Source organism: Sciurus carolinensis, chromosome 11 (genome assembly GCF_902686445.1).
Source record: "Sciurus carolinensis chromosome 11, mSciCar1.2, whole genome shotgun sequence".
NCBI lineage: Eukaryota > Metazoa > Chordata > Mammalia > Rodentia > Sciuridae > Sciurus > Sciurus carolinensis.
Genome location: NC_062223.1, coordinates 21,172,272 through 21,191,413, shown reverse-complemented (window position 1 = coordinate 21,191,413; position 19,142 = coordinate 21,172,272). Strand labels below are relative to the sequence as shown.

The following is a 19,142-nucleotide window of genomic DNA, read 5'->3' as shown; positions in this document are numbered from 1 at the left end:
GTGAAATAGTTCAGACTGAGAAAGTAAAAATTCACGTTTTCTCCCATATATGGAAGCTAGATAGAAAAGAGAAATAAAGGGTATCTTGTAAAAATAGAAAAAAGACTAGTTGAGTAGAGGAAGAGGATGAGGATGAGGGTAGGGGGGAGATAAACAGAAGTAGTGGGGAAAGAAATTGAAATTATGTCAAGTTCCTGTAAGAACTGTCATATTGAATCCTAATACTGTGCATAATTATTATGCAATAACAAAGGATTAAAATATATAATTTGTCTTCAACTCACAATATTATTGTTCATTGTTTTTACAGCAACAAGAAGTATGATCTTCTGAATATTCATGTCTTATGATACTTAAACATGAAGAATGCCACTGAAGTTAATGTATTTGTACTTGAGGGCTTCACAGACAGCAATGAACTGCAAATAATTCTCTTTTTCCTGTTTCTAGCAGTTTACATTTTTACTCTTCTGGGAAATTTAGGACTGATTGGATTGGTCATCTTGGATTCCCGGCTCCACAATCCCATGTACTATTTTCTGAGTGTGTGGTCTTTTGTGGATGCCTGCTATTCTACAGATATTTCCCCTAATATGCTAGCAAATTTTATATCAAAAAGCAAAATAATTTCATTCAATGGATGTGCAACACAGTCATTTCTTGCTGTTACTTTTGGAACCACAGCATGCTTTCTCTTGGCAGCCATGGCTTATGATCGCTATGTGGCCATCTACAACCCACTTCTCTATTCAGTAAGCATGTCACCCAGGGTCTATGTGCCACTCATCATTGCTTCCTATGGTGGTGGAATTCTACATGCCATTATACACACTGTGGCCACTTTTAGCCTGTCCTTCTGTGGGTCCAATGAAATTAGACATATATTCTGTGATATTCCTCCTCTACTGGCCATTTCCTGTTCTGACACTCACATAAACGAGCTTCGCTTCTGCTCTTCCTCTTTGTGAGCTCCACTGAGATAGTCACCATCTTGATTGTCCTGATCTCCTATGGCTTCATCCTGTTGGCCATTCTGAAGATGCATTCTGCTGAAGGGAGGAAAAAAGTGTTCTCTACCTGTGGCTCCCACCTGACTGGAGTGTCCATTTACCATGGGACCATCCTCTTCATGTATGTGAGACCAAGTTCCAGCTATGCTTTGGAGCATGACATGATCGTGTCGATATTTTATACCATTGTGATTCCCATGCTGAATCCCATCATCTACAGCTTGAGAAACAAAGATGTGAAAGAGGCAATGAAAAGAGTTTTGAGGAAAAATTTGTGTATGGATAAAATTAAATTTTCACACAGAACACTAAAATGAAAAAAAACAAGACAATTTTCCATAATAAGTTCTGATAAAAAGTTTTGTCTTAGCTCACTAAGGTTTTTAAGTTTTTAAACTATATTTTAATTTTACATTAAGTTTTAAAATCATCATGGAGGTAATATAAAGAATGATTTGTAATTTTTCTGGAACATGTTAATTCATTGATTTTAATTATTATCTTTATTTTAGTTATATTTATTTATTGTGTTTGTTTTATTGAATAGTTCAAAATAAAAATAATTTTCAATCCTCTTTTCAAGTTGTGTATGTATAAAAGTATCAAGTATTTGTTTTTTTCTGAATTCATGTACATACTCATATCCATGTATGTACACATATATACATATATGCTGGCACCGATTTATTAATTTTCTAGGGCTACCATAATAATATACAGTAGAATGAGTTGCTCATAGAAGAAAATTTTATTTTTTCACAGTTCTTGGTGCTATTTTCCCAAAATAAGTTGTCCAATGACTGATTTCTTTTGAGACTTCTTTCTGGGGTCTGTGAATGACCACTTTGTCCTTCTGTCTTCATGTGATCTTCCCTCTATGTTTCTGTGCCCTAAACCCTCATTTTTATAATGATACCAGGCATATTGGATTAAGATCCACCCAAAATTTCTCTTTTTAACTAATTATCTCTTTGAACATATTGTGGCATATTATGCAACATTAGGGGTTTCAATTTCAACATATTATACATATATAAATATATATGCATATATGCATGTATGTATGTACATGTATGTACTCTCATAGAGAGCTATGTATATGGGTAGCCTTTACTTTAAAACATGTTATCTTTCATCTCTATAGATGTCAATTGCATAGGATCCCATGGTTGCAAATAAGTGTCTCTTTATATCTCACTATCTTGATCATATATCACCTGACCAATAGCAAACCTACAGATAACATAAATCCAGACTGCTTTTCATAAAATGCCTGGTGTCCAACTCGAATTCATTCTCAAACTCTATGCATTTATAGCAGTCAAATTATACCCTGGATCACATACCACAGATAATGTGTCCAAATTCCTAGGTTCATTACTGGAATGTTTTGTGACAGTGTTTCTTTCTGCATGGGCAGAAAACATTTTCTTTACTTCTCATAAAAGAGACTGGGCATTGTCATGTATCTAGGTGATTATTAAACTGAAAAATAAAAAAGGATGCACAGGCTAGAGTCAGGTACAACTGACTTTTGCATTTGACTCTTCCAAGAACTAAGCCTCTGCCATTTTCATAGATTCCTTATGTGCCTAGTGCAGAGCTTCCTAGTCCTGACCCCTTCCTTTCTGTGAGTCTTTACACATGCTATCAATCTTTATCATCCATGTCCATGAATGAATGTACAGAAAATGACCTGTTATACTCTCAGTTAGCCCTTGTTTCAACAGATCTCATTTTCAATACAAAGAGACATTTTATCTCTTCTAAATGTTTATCTTATTGGTTACATGATGATCACAATTATCTCCTTGGTGTTTCTCTATATTCCTTTTTTCTTAAGTGAATCTCCTTCCCTTTCATTTTTATATAATTTGCATTTTTATTTATATCTTTTATTATCTGATCTATTTTATGTCATCTAGAACAGTGACACATTGTCACTTAACAAATAGATGATGGAAAGATCTATGTTTATGAACCCAAATAATTAATTTTCTTAATTGGCCATATTACCAAAAGTATATGCAGATACAATGCAATAATCATTAAAATACCAATGACATTATTCACAGAAGTAGTCAAAGTCCATATGGATAAACACAAGATCCAAAATAGTCAAAACAAACTTCAGCAAAAACAGCAATGCAGCAGGCATTGCCATGTCTGATGTCAGAATGTAATAGAGCCACATACCCTTAGACAACAGAACAGAATAGAGGACACAGAACCAAACCCGTGTTGTGACTGTCATCTAATCTTGGCAAAGGTGCCAAAAACAAACTTTGGGGAAGACAGTGTTTTTAAGAAATGGTTCTGGGGTAATTGGATATCCATATGTAAAAGATCAGATCACTATATTTTACCTCGCACAAAAATCATTTCAAAACAGATCAGAGATCTAAGTATAAGACCTAAAACATTGAAATTCCTTAAAAAAAAAAAGCACAGTGGAAACACTTCAACACATAGGCACAGGCAACGACTTCCTGAACAGGACTCAGCTCAGGAAATACTAAGAAGAATTAATAAATGAGTTGGCATCAAATCAAAAAGCTTCTGCACAACAAATGAAGCGAATTAGCAGAGTGAAGAGGGAGTCTACAGAGTGGGAAAACGTCTTTTCCAGTTACTCTTCTGACAGGATTAATATTTTGAACTCAAAAATATCTACAACAATAAAAAACTACAATCAATAAATGGGCACATGAATAGACACACTCCTCAAAAGTAGAAGTATAAGTGGTCAATAATTATATGAAAACAGTTTAATATATTTAGCTACCAGGGAAATGCAAATCGAATCCATTGAGGTTTTATTTCACCCAGGTCAGAACAGTAATCATCAAAAATACAAATAATAACCAATGCTGACGAGAATATGGGAGAAAAAGAGCATTTATACACTGTTGGTGGGAATGAAAAGTAGTACATCCATCACAAAAATCAGTAAGAGATTCCTCAGTAAACTTAAAAAAAGAAAACACTAATGAAGGTCCAACTATACCTCTCCCTATTGTATTTCTGAAAGAATGAAGTCAGCATAATATAGAGAAAACTGACACTAATGTGTATCATAGGACAATTCCCAACAGCCAAGTGGTGGAATCTGCCTAGATGTCCATCAACAAATGAATGGATAAAGAAAACGTGGTACATATGCATGATGGAATGCTATTTAATAACAAAGAAGGATGAAATCACGCGCATTTGCAGAAAAAAATGAGTAAAACTTAGATCATCATATTAAACAAAATAAGCCAGACTCAGAGAGACAAACATTGCATGTTTTCTTTCATATGTGGAATCTAGTAGAAAAATGACATGAATGTAGAAGGGAGACAATTAGTGAAGAGGAAGAGAATCTGTGCTGAGAGGAAGGGATGGTAAGCATGGGTAGCAAGGAGGTGGAAATAATCAAAATACATTGTGTGAATACAACACAATGTTATGAATATCCACTAAAAATGTCCTTAATGAATAAGTGTTTTAGATGATAAAATTTCAAAAAAGTTCATCTCAGAGATATATGAAACAGAATGTTAAATGTTAGATATTTTAATGTCCTTTTGTAATTTTAACTTTTTTTTAGTATATTTTTAAAATTTTTTACAGACTGCATTTTGATTCATTGTACACAAATGGGGTACATCATTTTATTTCTGTGGTTGTGCACAATGTAGATTCATACCATTCGTGTAATCATGCATGTACATAGGGTAATGATGTCTGACTCATTCCACCATTTTCCATACCCCTTGCCCCCTCCTCCCTCTCATTTCCCTCTTTGTAAATTTCTTCCATTCTTCTCTCACTCCCCACCCTCCACTCCCATTATATATCATCCTCCACTTATCAGGGAAAGCATTCAGCCTTTGTTTTTTGGAGATTGGCTTATTTCACTTAACATACTCTGTTTCTTAACGTTAAGTTTCTTTTTAAATGGAGACAAAATTTATAGAGAGAGAAATTCATATACCTTACATGTAAAATTTAGTAAATGTATGTACCTGTGTAGCCAAATCCCAGCCAACGATTCCATCATCATGAACATTCCCTTCTGCCTTCATCTAGTCCATGACCATGTCTCAGAAACAGCTGCTGTGATTTTTTTTTTTTTTTTTTTTGGTCATAAACTAGTTTTTCCTGTTCTTACACTTCCTATAAATAGAATTATGTAGAATATATCTTTTGGGACTGAAATCTTCCACTCAAAATATTTTTGAGAATCAGCCATGTTATTGCATGTACCAATAGCAGCTCATTTCCTTTTAAAAAACTGGATAATATTTTGTTACAGAAAAATATCAGCATTTGTTCAATATATTTTCCTGGAGCATCTGGGGAGGGGAGGAGAAGTCTATTTTATTCACTACTTTTTTTCCTTGACTATTAGTCACATTTCCTCTGTTTTCACATACCTAGTGATTTTCAACTATATACTGGACTTTATGATGGATATGTTGTAGAGGCTCTGAATTCTGTTATCTTCCGCTGATTATTTCAAGCATGGATTTAAATTACAACTAATCATTTTGGACTTGTGGAGTTTTGGTTTTGCCTGTAGTAAGGGGGAGATATTTTCCAAGTGTCTGCAACTTCATAGAAATCAAGCTCCAAACTCTGACTCTTAAAAAAAAAAAAAAAAAAGACTTGAAATTTCAGAGCATAGTGTTCTAGATCAGTTGGAAATTAGAGAGGGAGCTCCTCGAAAGCAGAGTTTATTACATGGGGTGCCAAAGTCTGCAGGTAACCTCCCCTTAAATATTCCCACCCCTAAAATGCATATCCACAATGAAGACTTCAAAAAGACAAGTAAAAACCAAGTTGAGAAATTGAAACAACTGAGCAGAACTACCATATCCACATCACAGGAGAGGCAGAGTTTGGGGCTTGATTTCTATCAATATATCCTTCTTTATTCCTTTATCTTTTATTTTTTCCTCTTCATTCTGTTAGTCAATTTTGCTATTCCTTTCCAATTTTTGACCTGAATTTATTTTCTAATGAAGTTAGTGGCATACATACATTAAAGGAATAATATATTTATTATCTGTATTTATTTTTGTTTTTTATTTCTGTTTTACTTAAGAATAGTTTTGAAATTTTTTAACTACCTAAATAAAAGTATTAAGAAATTTTATTTTTATTTTATTTACTTCTACACAGAATGCATTTTTTATTATTTTCTATACCAGATCTCTTTTTAATCTAATGTATGACAATATTTCATAATTACTTCTCATGCTCTTGAACTGAAAGAAACCTCTCTTATTTGGGGTAAAAGTTCAATATAAAATTATGTGTAATAACAATCTTTGGGCTGTGCAGTAAGTTTTCTGTCTTTTTAATGGTTCATTGACTGGTTTTATTGGAGGTATGTAGGTTTTCCAATGTCGGAATTCTATTTTTCCTTCCCTTCTCTTGATGAGAAATTCCCTACTTTAGAACATTGATAGTTACATTGCTATTTTTATATTTTTTATTTTTTAATTTTTATTATTTTTACAGACTGCATTTTGATTCATTATACACAAATGGGGTACAACTTTTCATTTCTATGATTGTACATTGCTCTTTGAACAGATAAGACTCATGCCTAAGTTTTCATGGTGAATTAAATTATATCATCACAAAGCAGCCTTTTGTTCATTTTGATGCTCTTCCACACATTCTATGTTTTTGATACAGAAAGTTACAACCAATGTTTTCAAGTTTAGTACCTAAATGCATTTGTGCCCATTTATTCATCTGTACCTTTATGAAACACTTTGTAACATATTTGACTTTAAAAAGAAAGTGTACTGAGGCGGATATTGGAGCAGGATTTGGAGATTAACTTTGTTCACCACCCCTCCCCAACCCTCCAAAATAAATTTGTACAACTCTCCATGCATAGAAATGCCTTCAGAAGAGTTAAGGAAAACAAGTGGGAGATGACAGTATTGGAAATATAATAATAATAATAATAATGCCATAAACAATAAAAAATACCACATGGGAGTTTCTGGAAAGGATGGTGTTACCTTACTTAAGTCACACCTCCCTCATCTCCAGGCAGCACAGAACCTCGAGGAATGCCACACACTTGGAACAGGGAAGGGCACATAGGACCTTACCTGGGACACCACCACTGGACCTGCCACAGGAAAACCCTACACAACAGATCCCCACAGCTCCATATTCTAGGCCACAGTCTGCAGACTGAGACTACAAACCTGACCTGGCATGAGACAGGACCATATGGTCACAGTCCTCAGGCTTGTAGGACAAACTCCAACTTATACCACTGCTGGGCTGACTTTCCTGGTCAGGGACTCCGCACAGTCCAGAACAGCTGGCAAGCCTCCGGCGCTTCAGGAACCGCACATTGCTGCATTGACCACATCAGCCTGGGCTTCTGGCAGAGCCCGGCCAGTCACAGCTACTCTGCAATTACAGTGAACGTGAAGGCTGCCCTGAGCCTTTCTCAGACAGAGTCAAGCTCAGAAGACAGGGATAAGCTCCTACTGCTTCCAATGCACAGACACTGATGCATGACCACAAACACCAAGACAGTCAAGGAAACGTGTCATCACCAACAGAGAAAATGAAGAGTTAGATTGACCGAAAATAAATGAAGACCTATGAACTTAACAGACACATATAGAGCATCCAGCCTAACAGCTGAAGAATGCATATTCTTCACAATGGTACATGGAGCATTCTCCAACATAGATCATATATTAGAACACAGAAGAGTCTAAACAAATTTATGAAGATTGAAATAACATCAGGTATCTCCTACCTTGGTATAAATCTGAGCATCAGTTACATGAATAATGTTGATAATATCACAAATATATGGAAATGTAAAAAAAAAATTCTATCCCAAAAGTGTTTTTTTTAAAAGCTATGCTAAGTATGTTGAAAATCACAGTTTTTCCTCAGCCTCAATGGTATAATACAAGTCCTAATGAAGCCATCGTAAGTTTAGAATATCACAAGCCAAAAACACATTTAGTAATACCCTGATAAACACATCAAAAATTATAGATTGAACTATTCCAGATTCAGAGACTTCTAAATATATGATAATTTGATTATGAGTATAATTTTTGTTAAAATTAAAATAATACACAGGAAATATATGTTAGGAAATTTTTCAAAATATAACTTGTATGCTCTAATTTTTTACCTAGCAAATGTAAATTTTATGACATTTAGTATGTTTTAGTATGTTAGAGTTGTGCACTTTGACCACTGAAAATAAAACCTCTACTGTCTAATAGTCATTGCTAATTTCCCACTTTCCTGTCCTATAAACATTGATCTACGGTCTCCATGTGTTTGCTCATTATCTGCCTTCCATACAAAACTATTATTAAATATGTGATCTTTTATATATAACATATTTGATAAAAATAGTGTTGAGGATCATCCATTTTGTGACATTATTTATAGGTTATTTTCTCTTATTGCCAAACAAGTGAGTTACTAAGGTTCATTAGAGGCTGTTGATAAACGTTTGTTGGTGCTGCTGATAGAAATGAGAGTGATTTAGTCTGCTCAAATTTGCAGATACAGGAGAAAAAAAAAAAACACTCTGAAGAAGATAGAACAATTTATCAGATGAGGGAATGGTTCTAGGGATGGTTCTAGGGAGAGGGTAGTCAGGCTGCAGGATATTCTGGGGAAGAAATAGACTCAGAAATACAGTAACTCAGCAAAGCAAGGCTATACTTGCAAAGAACTCTTCAGAGCTTAGCAACTAGCCTCCGTGTTTGGCTTTTGTATATAATGTAATTCTGTGTCCCTGGTCATCTTTGTTGCTCTGTTCTCTCTCAGTCATTACCATCTTCTGAATTATTGAATAGGATCATACATCACTCTATCAACAACCCAGTCTGAAAGGTAAGATTTTCAAACCGGAAAAAATAATTTTGTTTTCATGTAGATATTGGTTAAGTAAGAAAGTAATTTATTAAGTATTTATAGGACTATTCAAACTATCTGCTCCCTCTGATGTGGTCACTTTTACGGATTTACATATTTCATTTAATTTTAAAATGTATTAGCAATTGGTGATTTGTATGATCTCTTGTCTTATGCTAAATATTTGTGAGAACTCTAGTGATATCATTTATTTCCTTCCCGATAGGTACTACGTATTTTTGTTCTTTTCAGTAGTGACCATCAGGATTATAAAATGCATATTCATTGTCCTATAATCTAACTAAAACAATATTTTAAAAATGTTTTATCATATGATTCTTAAAATAGTATATATCCTCCTTTCTTATTTGTGCACTATTTTTCATTAATTTCACATTTATTTATTACCTAATCCTACATTGCATCAAGACAGTTTTATTTTTTTTGAAGCAATCAATATTAAAAAGTCACTATTTGTTACACTAACCTTCATTTTTCATTTTTGATTTTATTTCTTTATGCACATCTGAGAGTTTTATTGTTACCATGTTGCTCCATATCTGGAAAATTTTTTAAAGCACAAACCTCTTAAACTAATTTAGTGTCTGTGATTTTGGTGTTCATTTGCATATATGTGTTACCTGTGTGTTTAAACATATTTTCCTGAATATGTATTTATTTTACCCACATGTGAGAAATATATTTCAAATTATTTAGTGGGAAAATATTTTTTTGATGCTGGGGATGGAACCCAGGGACACTTAAACAGTGAGTCACATCCCAATTCTTTTCTTTACATTTTTCATTTTGAGACAGGGTCTCACTAAGTTGCTGAGACTGCTTTGAACTTATAATCCTCCTGCTTCCTGAGTTTCCTGAGTTTCCTGAGTTGTTAAAATTACAGGAGTGTGCCACAACTGTTTTTGTCTTTTACTACTTTGAATATACCTTCATTATTTCCTGGTGTATAATATTTCTTATAGTAACTGACAAAACTGTTATTTTTTTTCTTCAATATCTAATAAGTATCTCCATCTGAATTTTTTAGCTAGTTCAATTTTAATCAGTGACACTTCATAGTCTATGTGTTTTTTGGTTGTTTGATTGATTTATTTTTTTGTATTTATCCATTATGGTGAACATTACATTCACTGATTTGACTGTGAGATGCCAACATATATGACAAATAGTGTTTCTGAGAGACTGTCTTGGATGAGATTAGCATTTACATCTGTAGAATCTGAGTAAACAGATTTCCCTTCATCATGCCTGTGAGCATCATCCGATCAACTGAAAGCCTATGTAGAACATGCAGAAACCCTCCCAGGAGAAAGAATTTCCCAGAGTTCTGACTTGTGCAATAACCAGGAGAGTTTCTTCCTGGTTCTACAGCAGACTGCCTCTGAACTCCAACTGGTTGACTAGCAGTAGCTAGTAATGAAAAATGGTGTGCAAACATAGCATTGCAGGGACACTGGGTTTCTTTCAATTACCTTCAGTGAACAATCAACTACTTTGTAGAACAACACCAGGAGTACTAACCCTGTGAATAAACAGGTGAAAACAAAGAATGAACATTAAAAATGTCATCAAAAAAGGGATTATCAGTGGGGCTAACTCACAACAGGTCTATTGAGTTCATTGTAAAATGAGGATTTATGGCCATAGGGTTTTCATTGGATTTCAGAATGAAAATTTCATTAATAACAAGTGTAGTAAGATGAACTCTGCCTGGTCTTTGGTCCCAGAACCTGCATTAATATATGATTGACTTGTGGATGAAGCCACCTGAACAGGACAGTAGCCATTACAGTTCTGGAGAAGATTAACTAGAGTCAAAAATTCCCTGGCCCGGTGTGAAGGAGGAGATAAATACTCTTGGTAAAGACTACAAAAGGTGGAACCAAGCTCTCCTGACAAACATCTAACAACAGTAATTTGGAAGCAGCACTGTTTCCTTTGTTGTTCTCTGCTGGGAGGTGACCCAGTCCCTCTCTCTGACAGTGCTCTCTGCTTGAGCCTTACTTTGGTTTCACTTCACTTTCATTCATAATAAAGTTCTCTTACTTGGTTTTTGGTGTTTGACTTTAAATTTTCTTTCATATGAACCCAAGAACCAAACCCAAGTTTTGGAACTTCGGCTCCCACTCAACTGGGACACTCTTGGGAGACTGCCAACTCATCCTGAAAATTTTGGACTTCTAATCTCTAAATTTTGGACTTTCTAGTTTCTATAATAACATGAGCCAATTCCTTCCTAATAAATCTTCTCTCAGTGTATGTATACTATATATAATCTTATATGTAGCTACATAAACACATACACACATCCTAGTGATACTAGTTTTATAGAGAACATTGACTAATTCTTATTATTACTGGGAGTGGTTCTAGAGGAAGGTTATTGAGTAAGATATTCATAATTTCTTTTGGAGTTTCTTTAACTGACTGTCTACTATAATATTTTAAAAGGCCTCGTGGCTCTTTTTTCCCACAGTGAAGAGAATACCAATAGTTTGAGTGAAATATGACAATACAGACCTTACATCACTGTTTTATACTGAAAATCAAACACTTTCAAGGAGAATTTGAGTGACCATTATAGCCAAACTGTGTATAAAATGACGGGCTTATTGTTCCTGAAGTCTCTAAATGAATTGGGACAAGAAACAGAAAAGCTCAGGTGTTTGAATATCCAGATCTAGTAACATATAAATCACCTGAAACCTTCTATGTCAGGCCCTGAAGAGATCTTTATATCCTGAAGTTCCAGGGCTAATGTTGATGAAAACCATATCCAGTTCTCATCTTGGGGTGGCAGACATAAAACACAAATCAAATTCTGACAGGTGACTACAAGAATTTAAATGTGAGGGGAGCATGGAAAGGAATATGAAATGAAAGTTGAAATAAAACATGTGGTAAGATGCTGACGAAGCTGAGGACTTTGATCCTAAATGCTCATGACTCCTTTTTGTCAGTACAAGTAGGCAGATCCACATGGGTGGATTAACTCTACATTACCTGAAGAAATGCAGTATTGCCCTGTAAGACAGTTTCCCTGCAAGATCTTTGATTCTCTTCAGGACTCACCAGCACAACCTCCTCGATGTTTGACATATTACTATACTCATGTCCCAGGAAACTCCCCCAAATGAGGTGCAAAGTATAATCATGTAAAGATGCTACACTCCAAGAGAATTATAATCTCCCTAATCTATACAGATGGAAATTCAGAAAATATGCGTGATAATGAACATTAAGAATATGAGATAATGCTGCAGGGAAAATAAATTTTTCAGGCTGAATTTATTGACATGGCCTCACTAAGCAGAAATTCTGTACTTAACTCACACATTTAGAAAGTCTTTTAAGATTTTCTTTGATCAGCTGAAACACAGACCATATGTAGCCCACAGTAATTAGAAACACTGCACCCACATTTTTTTTTCCATACAGAAAGTGATTCAAATGCTTAGGGAGATTAGAAAATCAAAATGGGTTTGTCACTTAAGACTACGAACCCAGATGGAAGAATCTAGAAGATAAACTGTTCATCATGACAGTGGAAAATCCATTTGTGAGAGGAGACACATCCTCAGCTTTCTTGAAGGTCATACAGTGGAACCAGAACTTCTAGTGGGACCAGAACTTATAGTGGGAATTACTGCTACTTTTAGGTAAGTCTAAATTCAGTAAAAGTAATTAGAAACTGAGGTAGTACAGTTCAAGTATCAGTTCTCAATTTTCAAAGACATAGTAATCACAGCTACTGTAATGAACTATAGAGTTAAAGCAATAATAAATGATCTACCCCAAGCAGACATATCATCTTGGCAAGTTGATTGTGACTATCCTAGAAGTGAAATAGATAAAAGCCTACTAAATTATTATTTCCTCTGTATAAGCAGAAATATTTCAGATCAAGTGAATGAAGATCTAATCTGAATCATAAAAAGAAAATGAAACAATTCCTTTAAAATATTTATACTTGATCTAATATATAGATTCAAAATAACCTGAATAAAGGAGAGTCCATGTACCCCAGGGGAAGGATTCGGAACACTTCCCAAAATTTTGTGTTGTTAGTCTTTTCTCAGAGATACTTGTGAACTTTTACCAGATTAACTGCGCATTAATGGAAAGATTTGACCATATCTTTCAAAGATTATTAGACTCTAACTCTAAACTGCCAGAAATTACAGGAAATCAAAAATTGGTGTACCATCAGAATAGATGCTTTTCAAGGCACCTAAAGGTATTTTAACAGAGGTTAGTATCACAGCAAGTCCAGTGTCTTCATAAAACTATCCTGTGATTAATTTTCCAATTTTGAAATATTAATTATAAAAAATATACTTGTCAACTTCAGCTAGAAGAATCCTTACACTGGTTTCCTAACCTGTAGATGAGGGTAATTATGGTGGGAGATGAAAATGGTAGCCATTAGAACTCTCTTTATGTAGGAATGTAGTAAAGCAAAAGCAGCATTGAGTTCCTAGAGGCATCTTAGTTATTACTTTCAAAATAAGGACTTGAACAGTAAAGGGGTGGTGATTCCCAAAACATTCCAATTTTGACTCCTCTTTGACTTATTCTGAAGGAAAATGGGTTTTGTAGAATAGTTGATTATTATAAACTTAATCAGGCAGTGACTCCAGATGTGGCTTCCATACCATATTTAGTTTCGTTGCTTGAATGTATAAACACATCTCTGGTAACTACTGTTCATACCAATTGTTCGGGGAAATATTTTCTCTTCATCCCTGTCATAAACACCATCAGAGGCAGTTAGCTTTCAGATAGCAAAGCCAGTAATGTATCTTCACTCTCATACTCAGTGGTATATCAACTATTCAGCTCTGAAATTATATAGATCTCACACATCTTTACAACCTCAAAGATATCATGCTAGTGGACCACTACTGAACAAAAAGTAGTAATTACTCTAGGCTTACTGGTAAAAGAATTGTTTGTCAGAGGGAGGGGGAAAATCTGACAACAATTCATGGACTTCAGCTTCAGGATAATTTCTGGGTGTCAAGTTCTATGGGGTATGTGGGACTGTTCCTTCTCAGATGGAGTTCAACTTGTTGCATTTTCTTTTGTTCAATCTAGAAAGAGACAGAAAGCTTAATGGGCCTATTTGGACTTTAGTGGAACGGCATATTCCTTTTTCAAGTAAGTTACTACAGAAAATATGCTGCATAAACTGAAAAGCTGCAAGTTTGTTTGGCACCCAGCACAAACAAAGCCTAAACAAGTTGAGCCTGCCCTGCAAGCTCCTCTGAGATTTGAGCCATATGACACACATCCATCCCAGCACATGAAATATTACTGGCAGATGAAGCTGTTTGAAACCTTTGCTAGTATGCTGAAGGTGCAGGCCATTCAGATGTTGAAGAGCCCTGCCATGCTCTATGGACAACTAGTGTTTCAGAAACAGATAAGTGATGGCTACAGGACCTTAGTAGATACTGAATGCTTAGCAATAGACCTCAAAGTTGCCATGTGACTCAAGCTGACCTTGAGGAAATGGGTTGGATCCTGCCTTGCCTTGTCATGTCTTTCCTCTTTCTCTTCTCACCCTCCCCCATTCTGTCTTTCCCTTTCTCTTTTTGAGGACTGGGGATTAAACCTCCAGAGCTTCTAGGCAAGTGCTCTACCACCAAATGACATCCCGGACCCAAGGAAATGGGTATTTTCTAATCCACAACCCATTTGGGTATATCCAGCAGCATCCCATCATGAGATTAGTCCTTAGCAGACTCTGAAAAGCCCAAGTAAGTTGCATGAAGTGCTCTAAAAGGCCCATGGTCCATGATTCTGCCGAACTGACTTTATAGGAGTTTCCTACCATGAGTTGGCAGGATAAGAGACACCTCCATCCTGGTTGATAGGTAGTTCTGCATGATGGGCAGAAAAGTGGACAACTGCAGCACTATAACCCCTTATGTGGAGTGTTAGGGTTAAGGTGTAATGGTTTCTTCCACCTAGACAGACTCAGGGTGCAGGAAGTGGAACATAGAGTAAAAGATTATCCCCCAGTTTTAAGATTTAATGTTGTTTGCCTATTGTATATTAGAGTTACTTAATTTTGGCCCTTTCATTTTTGATTATATCAGTTAAATTCCTGTAAATTCCACATAGATCAAGGGATGCAATGAATTATGAGCTATAGTGGAAACCATTGCATAGACCCACCAGCAGGTCCTGAGGGAGGCTGTCAGAGAGGTCTCCATCCCTGACTCTTGCATTCCTGCTTAAGAGGATTCCAAGCATGACATAAGATGTAGTAAAAGAATAGCAAAGTTTGTTAAAAGAAATATGAAAAAGGTAAAGGGAACAGTCTCAAGGGAGACAGTGGGTACTCTCAGAGAGGAGAAGGATATCACATCCCTTCTGCCCTCCAGTTGTACTGGGAGTCCCAAGAATGTTTCCAGAGTCCTGCCCAGGTCTGCCTCTTTACTTTTGACTGACAGCAGGATTGCATCAGACCTTTAAATTCCCACTGTGCATGGTAAAGCTTCAAAAAACTCTAGGTCACTTTGACCCATGCTGACCAGTTCTAATTGGAATTTATTCATACAGATTTTATGGTTAGGGGGAGTTATCCTTATCTCCCTTTGTTCTGGAATCTGGCCTGGGCGAGGGTTTTAGAAGTCTCCCTTCTTCAGGATAACTTGGAAAGGTTGAGTCTTTGGGGCCTGCATGTCTCTTACAGTTAACAAGTTTGCCAAGGAATATAACATAGCTATTGATTTAAACCAGGCAGGCCTGTAAGTGAATTGATTTTGAGCCCCATATTTTTTATTGGTATATTACAATAGTACATAATGGTGGGATTTGTTGTTAAATATTCATACATGCACACAATATAACAATATAATTTGACCAATATCATTTTCAATGTTTCCCTTTTTCCTCCCCTTTCCCCCTCCAGCACAGTGGGCCCAGGTTATGGAATCATTCCCTTAACCTCATGTTCCCATTGCTCACATCTGTCTATTACCTCTCAGAAGCCACATTACCAATACTCTGAATACTTCCCATTGTCTTAGTGAAGATCTTTAATCATTCCTAAAGTATCATCTAAAAGGTAAGCAATGAGGTTGGTAAGGTGGAAAGAAATGTCTATTCTTTCATTAAATGGATAACTTGCTGCAAAATTGGGACTCTGTGACCAGGTAGCTTAGGTTTAAATTCTGGTAGTCTCAAGTGCTGTGTGTGTCATCAAGTAAATTTCTTAAAGTTTGTATGTTGCTATTTTCTCATCTATGATAAATAGTAATATTATCACTGCTTCTGGAATTGTTATGAGAGCAAAGGAAATATATATTATATATGTAATATATTATATACTTATATATAATATATACATTTATGTAATTTTATACATATATATGTGTTTATGTGTGTGAACATACATCACATTTATGTTCTTGTTCAGTACATAACCTAATAAGCTGCCTATAATTCTCAGTTTTTGGTATTACCTATGTATTCATTGACTCACTATTTAATAAGTAATTTCTCAGTAAACCCCAAGTTCTAGGTATGTTTTTAAGGTCTAGGGATATAATTCTGAGGACACATAGGTACCATGACTCTCTTAATACAAGTTACAGTATGAAGATAGTTGTAGATAGTGATAATAATCACAGTACACCAAAACATTTTGAATGAGAACATTGCTAAGTAATGAAAAAAAAAAAAACAGGCCCCAAGTAGACAGAATAAGGGAAAGAATGTTATTTATTTTTTGTCTGGCATGATGGCACATGCCTGTATTCCCAGTGATTTGGGAGACTGAGGCAGGAGATTGTAAGTTCAAAGCCAGCCCCAACAATTTAGTGGAATCCAGCTGCAAAATAAAGAAAAAAAAATTAAAGGGCTGGGGATGTGTCTCAGTATAAAACACCACGAGGTTCAATTCCTAGTCCCCCACCCCACAAAATAAAAGTTTTCTTTAGGCAAGGAAAGGTAATTGAGATGAGATAGAGTGATGGTTTATTAATTTGAAATTTAAATATTTCATTCTTTATACTTTCTTAAACAAATAGCAAGTATAAGAAGCTGTTCATGTTCACTATTTTGTTTCTAATTTACTAGGAATGAAAGGAGGATAGTAGAATTTTCATGTAGGTTAAATTGACATCAATTGTTGATGAATTTGTAGAATGTGAAATAAGTCAAATATTTCTAGACATATGTCAGCACACCACTTCACCTACTGTTCACTTCTTTCTTAGGAAACAATGACTGTATTTTATTAATTAGAAAAATAAACAGGTCCAAAATCTTTCAGACAAGATATACTAAACACATCTTACCAATTTAAACACCCTAATAAAATGATAGACTCTAAGAATAAAATGACTCTGGAATACTGCAGACATTTTGAATTTTACAGGCAGATATTTAATTGTTTGTTGTCGTTGTTGCTTTTTTCTTATACCAGGGATTGAACTCACGGGTACTCAACCACTGAGCCACATCCCTAGCCCTTTTTGTTATTTTATTTAGAGACAGGGGTCTCACTGAGTTGCTTAGCACCTCAGTGTTGCTGAGGCTGGTTTGAACTTGTGATTCTCCTGCCTCAGTCTCCTGAGCCACTGGGATTACAGGCATGGGCAAATATTCTTTCAATTAAAAAATTCATATCTGAAAATTATTTGTATGAATCTCCAACTCATACTACATATTTAACTCTTCAGAGGGGAGGTATGAAAAATGGTGGAATGAGACAGACATCATTACCCTATGTACATGTATGATTACACAAATGGTATCTACATCATGTACAACCATAGAAACGAAATGATGTACCCCATTTGTGTACAATGAATCAAAATGCAGTCTGCAAAAAAAATTAAAAAATAATTAAAATAAACATCATTTTGTTACTATATTCTGATTGGTAATTCACAGGAAAAATAGGCTTGGAAAGAAAGTAGTATTTCATTGAAAGAAGGGTGAATTTCTGTCTTTAGCACCTCTTCAAATAAATTTTAGAACAAAATTAAAGAATAATTTTGAAGAAAGTAGGAGCAGATGCCAACAGAAGTGAAGTCAGAGTGTTTCCATGCTGTGCACTTGTTCCTGGATGTAAATTTTGAGTAATGATAACTTTGCAAGATGGTTTCTTTGATATAAATAAGGAAGGTGGGGCTAGGTAGCTGAGGAAGGATTTAGAATTGGAGTAAGCCCCTAAAGTAAGCTAACTTTGCAGTCATTTATAAATAGCTCTTTCCTAGCCAGCAGTTTTGTTTTTCTTCAACCTTAAAAGATGTGAGGACGATCTGGCTGCGACATCTGTCACCCCATTGATTGCCAGGGTTGATTAGGCTGATCTGGCTGGCTGGGCGGGTGTCCCCTTCCTCCCTCACGCTCATGTGCGTCCCTCCGGAGCTGTGCACTCGGTCGAAGAGGACGACCTTCTCAGATGGAGAAGGACCGTTCTTAGGTCAAAGGTATACGAGTAGCTGCGGTCTCCCTGCTAGAACCTCCAAACAAGATCTCAAGGTCCATTTGTAGGAGAACGTAGGGTAGTCAAGCTTCCAAGACTCCTGACACATCCAAATGAGGCGCTGCACATGCAGTCTGCCTTAAAAAAAAAAAAAAAAAGAAACTTCTCAGTAAATATTTACATTTGGTACCAGAATATTTCTGGTAATTCCAAAATGGATCATTAATAGGGAAAGAAAATTCATGATGTATAGAAACAGAAAAACAGCAAAGGTATGCTCACAAGCTTGAATGGATCTCAGTGTGTGATCAAATGTTTACAATATAAGATTTGGGATTCTCACATATGGATTCTAGAATGGTAAATTAACTCCATAAGGAATGTAGAAGATTTGCTATAAGTAATTAGAAATTTTCTTAATTCATAGAATCTTGAGGACATTGCTTCTAGTTAAAGCAAACAAAACTCAATTCCACCATTACCAGAATACCACAAGAGCCTATCCAGAATGTTTAATATGGATTTCTTTGGTAAAATAATGGGCATATACAAATAGCAGACACAATTTATCATAATTTGAGAAGTGCTGTACTAGAGAGTTAATAATTTTATTCATAAGTAAACTAGTATATATAGCACTATTAACTAAAACCAGGACATTTCCTCACTAGTGTCTGAAATACACAGATATGAACAGACATCCAATTTTATTATTTTAAAATTTAATCAAATCTAAAAATGTACATGAC

At 35.4% G+C, this 19,142-nt stretch overlaps 1 pseudogene; it reads left to right on the top strand.

Moving 5' to 3' along the window:
- Positions 1-347: 347 nt before the first annotated feature.
- Positions 348-1,300, top strand: LOC124960061 (olfactory receptor 141-like; annotated as a pseudogene).
- Positions 1,301-19,142: the final 17,842 nt, after the last annotated feature.